Below are 6,688 nucleotides of genomic sequence, written 5' to 3'. Positions count from 1 at the left end.
TCTGAAGCAAACTTGCTTCCCCTTTCTTGGTTGAGCTCATCTCTGGAGTTTTTCCTTTGCTGGTGGAAGAAGCTGAGAACGAGGTTTAATCTGGTCTCTTAGAGACTTCCCTGGCCTTCCCCCACAGGCAACACTTCCCCCACAGGGGCTAGATAAACTGAGCGTGTGGGAACAGCAGCAGCAATGCAGGCAGCAAGGTTGGGGTGGGGGAGGTGGGGGAGGTGGGGGACGGGATGCTATGAAATGACCTGTAAAGGATTTCAATCTCGTGGCCCACACTAGTGAATACACTCCCCTCTCCCTGCTTACTTGCCTACTCCCATTCTTTGTGTTTTTCACTTTATTTTGTTTTATTTCCCCTGAGACAGGATTTCTCTGTGTAGCCCCTGGCTGTCCTAGAACTCGCTCTATAGACCAGGCTGTCCTCAAACTCAGAGATCCACCTGCCTCTGCTTCCTGAGTGCTGGGATTAAAGGCATAGGCTATCATGCCTGGCTGTTTTTCACTTTTTTAAGAAAGTATCTCCATTTCTATTTCTTACTGTGTGTGTCTGGTGCAATTATTTGTTCTGGGACTCACGAACCTGGAAACTTCAGTGTGTGCCCTCCAGACTTTGATTGCCATCTATTGCAATGTCTCCATTGAGTAGATTAGTAGCTGGATTTATTGGGTTGGTGAGCTCCTAAGTTATTGTCTGGCCACATGTGTCATGATGTATGAGTGCCTGTGTGTGCATGCAAGCCTACTCACTTTTTCACACACACCATGGATAAACATATGGCATTACAATTTTAGAAGTGGGGAAGGCACTAGAGGAGATGAACCAGCAGCTGCCAGTGGTGTCAGCGTAGGAGAGCTGGCAGGCTGACCTGCTCAGCTGCCACCCAGGCCCAGAGCCAGGGCTCTGAGCTGGCCCAGCCCAACATCTACCCCACCTAGGACCTGCTGAAGCCTGTGATGGGGTCGGTCCTGCAGAAGCAAGGGTGCAGGATCGCCACGACACAGGGCAACGAGATGTTAACACAGGTTAACGTATCTGCCGCCCTGCCTGACCACCTGACAGCCTGGATCCCTAGGACCCAGGTGGTAAAAGGAGAGAAACAACCTGGAAGTTGTCCTCTGTCCTCTGTTCCTATGCCATGGCACACGTGTGCCCACACACAAAATAAATAAATAAAACCTCTGTGTGTGTGTGTGTGTGTGTGTGTGTGCATGAGAAAGAGAGAGACAGACAGAAACAGAGACACACAGAGAGAGAGAGAGAGAGAGACAGAGACAGAGACAGAGACAGAGACAGAGACAGAGAGCTAAGGGATGGAGAGATGGCTCAGAGCTCTTGTTACTCTCACAGAAGACCCAAGTTTGGTTCCCAGCACCGCAGCATCGCAGCTGCCTGTAACTCCAGTTCCACAGGATCTCGCCCTTTTGTGGAATCCTCAGGCACCGGGCAGGCACACGGCACACAGGCATACATGCAGGCAAAACAAACATACACAGAAATGTTTTTTAAAACAAAAGATATAGATGTCATATCTCTGAGATTTCTCCGTATTGATCTTCTCGGGGATGGCACAGTCTCCCCTGGAGCTTCACTGCCAATCTGCTGCCAGTGTGTCTGTGCCCCATCCTGTTCCTGTCTTCAAATGCAACTTGAGGAAAGGGTTTATTTGGCTTACAGGTCCTAATCACAGTCCATCAGGGAGGGAAGTCAGGGCAGGAACTCAGGTGGGAATCTGCAGGCAGAAAATGAAGCAGAGGCCACGGGTGAACTGCTAATTGGCTGTTCTCCATTCCTTGCTCAGCTTGCTTTCCTAAACTACCCAGGACCATCTCCCCAGGGGTCTTGCCTCCCACAGTGGGCTAATCACGTCCAATCCTTATCAATTATTAACCAAGAACTCGCCTCACAGACTCGCCTCCAGGCCGGGCTGATGGGAGAGAGTAGAGCAAGGCAGCGAGAGTGGAAAGACCGACACACGCCTTAGAGAAATGGTACAGGGAGGGGCTGAGGAGCGGAGAAAATGCATTAATCTTACTTTGTTCATCAGATAAATAGTAGCTGACATTCACAGCCCTGCCCCTGGTGAATGTGTTTGTAACGTTTCAGTCAGTCCTCAGGTGTTTCGCTTTACAGATGCGTGAGAAACTTAGTCTCACAAAATTAATCACCTGGGCCAGCACCGCTGTTCATCACCTTCCTCTGTAGTGCGATGAAATATCCAAGAGAAGCAGCTCCAGGGACAAGAGGCTTATTGTTCGTTACGAGAGGAATGGGGCTCTCTGGCCGTGGCAACAGAAGCTGCAGCAAGGCTTGTCCTAGCTCTGTAGATCTGGAGCTAGAACCAGAGGTGGGCTATAACTCTCAAGGGCGTACCCTCGATAGTGTCTGTCCTTCTGCCACCCACCAAGGGTCCGCAGGGAACCAAGCGTGCCAGTAGATGAGCTGGTGGTACATTCTACATCCAAATTATAACAATCGCAATTGTCCCAAAAGTCATCAGACAGCCTGGCCGGCACCTGTCCATACACTCATCCACCCCCTGATGCCACTTGGGAAGTCTTGGCGAGGAATATTAATAACAGTGGCTAAGGAGGGAGTCGCCTTGTGGGTGTTGACACACACGGAGAGCCTCTGTGGCCAGTTAATCAACTGCGTCTTAAGCTAATGGTGAGCGTGAGCGTAAGCACTCTTGCTTTTTCTGAGTGCAGCTTCGTCCCCGCACACCCCACCCCCAGATGGCCACCTATTGCTGAGGTTTATGTGGAGAAACACCTAAGGGGTGTGTGACCATCCCCAACCAACCGCATTACATTTTCTTAGCATGGTGCCCATCAAGAGACCAGTCAGCCTCCTTACCGGAGACCTGTAGGTATCTAATTACCAGGGGTGGTGGAGGATTACGAAGCTGTGACGTGGCGACGCTCATGAGGCCTTTCCAGCTGGTGGTCCTCCCCCAACTCTTGCCTGTTTCAATGTAGTGATGGCCTACAGGTCTTACAGTTAGTTAGACTCAGGGGCAACACACCAATACTGCTGTAAAACCTGGAATATGGTAGGTGATCGCTCGCTGCAAATTCCTTTCTTCTCTTTTACTTCTTCTGTTATTTACTGTGGAAAACACCATCTCAAACCTCAATGGCCCTAAGGACCATGTCCATCAGCCATGCGGGGGCTCAGTAAGCTTTTCTCAAGTCTGATTGTTTGTTTGCTTATAGCTCTGCAGCCTGAGCTGGGTTGAGCTGGTTGTTTCTTCTATTCGTCCTGTGGTTCCACAGCGATTCTTTGCCTACTATGCTTTTGTTTTTGTCACCTCTTGGGGCTGCCCTGGGGCTGGAAATCCAAGATGGCTTCTCTGACATGTCAGACATCTGGCAAGGCTGGTTGAAATAGCTAGGCCTGGATCCTGGAATCTCTTTTTCTCTTTGGTGTTTGGCCAGCAAGGTCAGCTGCATAGGTATATGATGTGCGGTCATACAGGGTCCTTGATCAGAAAGGACCTTGCTTGGCTTAGTGTGAAGCTGTCATTTGTCCTAGTTGTTTTTGTCAACCTGACAGAAGCTGGGTTTGGGGGGGGGGAAGAAGCTCTTCAGCTGAGAAAACCCCTCCACTAAATTGCTGTGTGTGGGGGGATTTCTTGATTGTGGATTGAGGAGGGTCTAGCTCAGGGCAGTGTAACCCCTGGGCAGGTGGCCCTGGACTGTAAGAGAGCAGGCTGAGCGAGCCGGGTAAGCAGCACTCCTCCACAGTTTCTGCCTCAGTTCCAGGTTTCTGGCTTGAGTTCCTGGCCTGGCTTCATTCAATAAGGGGATATGAACTAAGGGTTGTAAGAGAAAATAAACCCTTTCCTCCCCAGCTTGCTTTTGGTCAGTGGTATTTTAACATATCAATAGAAATCCTAAGACAGCAATGCCTTCGAATTCTTAGTAATTTTCAAACAAAGCACTCTACATTTCTATTTTCTTCTGAGCCCCCCCAATTACTTAACCAGTCTTCATAGCCAAGTCTCTTTCATGAGAGTAGAGCTAGGTCAGACACTTTAGATGCTTGCCTGGAACTGGCACGGTATCACCTGACTGTTCTGTGGGCCAAGGCAGGTCACAAGACCACCCTGACTCCAGGGAGAGGCAGGCAAGGGTTAGCAGCCATCACCTCATTTTGGTTTCTTACTTTCAGAATCCTGCGAGCAAGCAGCAGGTCCTCCAAGAGAGCTATGGAGATCTTTGGTGCCAACCAGCAGTCTGTCCCCTCTCCAAGCTACCTCATCAACAGAGAGATTTATGGCAGACAGTGAGAAATGGCCTGGAAATGAGGTGTCACCACGTGTCAGGAGAGTGGAAAGAGTTTGAAACTCAGGACCCGGGTCTTACTGTCGGGGTCCCATTGGTTTCCTTGGCCGGTCACGGATGGCTTTGGCCGGGAGAACCTGTCTATCAGAAAAGCAACTGCCTCTTCTAAGACTGAGGGTAGGGCAGCTCTCTACACACAGCTGTGAGGAAATTGGGCCACATGGCGTGATGGAAAAGCTTCTCTTTATTTGCCAATCATTTAAGTGCCTGCAATTAGGTGTACCACAGGGCTTGCACCTGTAGGGATATAACCGGGGCCCCAGGAGAGAAGCCTTCTTTTCAGTCACATCAGGGCGTGTCTTGCGCATTCTAGTTAAAGTGGGAATTGGAGATTAAGGGGAACGGGACATTGACTCCTACTGTTCCTTGTGCTTGGGGACTTAGTCCCAGTTATTGCTGGCTGGCTCTCATGTGTCCCCATGTGCTTACAACACCTGTTTATCACAGAGGTCCAGAAGAATGCATTCCTCTACTGAAAGGCCAATTAACACCATGAGATGGCTGAACGAAGAAATCCCAGAAACTGGCTAGTTCTACTTACTTGATTTGGTTCCACTCCAGGAAGGAAGATGCCAGGTCCTCGGGAGGAGGGGTTCCTACATGGATACCCCATCTCTTGACCCCTGTCCTCAGTGTCCCTTCTCCTTTTCTCTATGTCATATTCTTTTTGTTGTTTTTTTGTTTTTTGAGACAGGGTTTCTCTGTGTAGCCTTGGCTGTCCTGGAACTCGCTCTGTTGACCAGGCTGTCCTAGAACTCACAGAGATCCGCCTGCCTCTGTCTCTGTGCTAGGATCACAGGCATGTGCCACTACACCCAGCTACCCCAGGTCCTGACCATCCCTTCTTCCATGCCCTCAGCCTGTCTTGGGAAGCCCCGTATCCTTCCCCTCAGTGCACTGCCCCCTTTTCTTTCCTTCTTGGTCTCTTCACTGTCTACAGCCAGCATTGGCTAGTGCTAAGCTAGTGCTAGCTTCCCTGGCTCTGAAAACCAAAGGAGCAAGCAGCTTTAACAAAGTGAGTTTATTTCCCAGTGGCCAGACAACAAGAAGCACAAGCAACCCCTCACAAAAGAGTAATTTTGGCCTTAAGTCAGGAAGAATCGCATTAGCTAGGACTCTTGCTTGACAACCCAAGGTGGCTAGTGTCCATCTGGGTTAAGAGCTTGCTGCTTTTCAATCATCTTCCCTGATTAAAAAAAAAAAAATGACAGTGCCTGCCTTCTATAAAGCGGAAAGGACAATCCTGCACACAGATTGGGTTAGGTTGCAAAGTCATAAATTGGTGAGAGGTTTTGGGAAGGAAGTTTTCAGAAGTGTGGTGTAGGGCATCATCTGTGGTTAGGGTCTAGGCAGCAGAGATTTAATGGAGCATGGAGCCTCCCCTAGTCCTTCACCACAGATAACGGCAGGTGTGAGGCTCTCTTGGGGACGTGGTAGGCTCTTGTTCCCTTCTCTGTGGGAAAGGCTTTGACCTTTGGATCCTGGAACCTGGGTGCAAGCAAGCATGCCTGGGGTGGAGGTTCTCCTCTGCTGTCCTCACCCCACTTCCTTTCTCCTTTTCACACAAACACACACATCTATGTGTGTGTGAGGGAGGCACACACGCCTTTCCCACACTTCCTTTCATTCCAAGCACGCATCTAGGTAACCTGTCTAGAGTCCCACCTGGAGGGGGCCCGCAGGAAGATGATGTTGGGACACCACTTGCCAAGGTTTTTACTTTGATTCCTATAGTGATTTCAATTCACAAAGCCTCACGACTGTGACCTTGAATGCTTTCTTGACCAATGTTGGGGGAGGTTTCCTTTTTCTAATTTCCAGTCACTCTCTTAAGACACAGGCTGCAGTGCTTTTCTGCCTTCAAAACCACCCCAAACCACCCTGCGCATGGCCGCTAGGACCCCTGGAATCACTTGATTTACTAACCTTTTAACCCTGCTATTGCCCTTGGTTCAGTCCTTGGTGGGTTAGAGCCATTGAGTTTATCAATTGCGGAGTTCCACGCAATCCCCGTCAGAAACCTTTTGCTTAATATGCTCAGTCTACAGGCACTCAGGGCCTCAACTGCAAAAGTAGGAGCCCAGAAGTGCCCCCGGGAGAGGCTGCACACAAAGACCGGCTTCTGACCAGCAATGTTACTTTAATTATTGCAAATCCGTCATGGCTGCCAAGTCCTCACTTTCTATTATTAACTGGGAACCTTGCCGGCCAGTGGCTGGGTTTCAAGTGGAAGTCTGCGAGCTCTGATTCCCTCAGGGTGCACTTCGAGCTGAGGCGGAGACAGGTGGGCCACTGCAGGAGTTTATTTACTCCCAGGAAAGCCTTGGAAACATGCTGTGCA

This window comes from Meriones unguiculatus, chromosome 1 (genome assembly GCF_030254825.1).
Source record: "Meriones unguiculatus strain TT.TT164.6M chromosome 1, Bangor_MerUng_6.1, whole genome shotgun sequence".
NCBI lineage: Eukaryota > Metazoa > Chordata > Mammalia > Rodentia > Muridae > Meriones > Meriones unguiculatus.
This window is presented reverse-complemented; position numbering follows the sequence as displayed.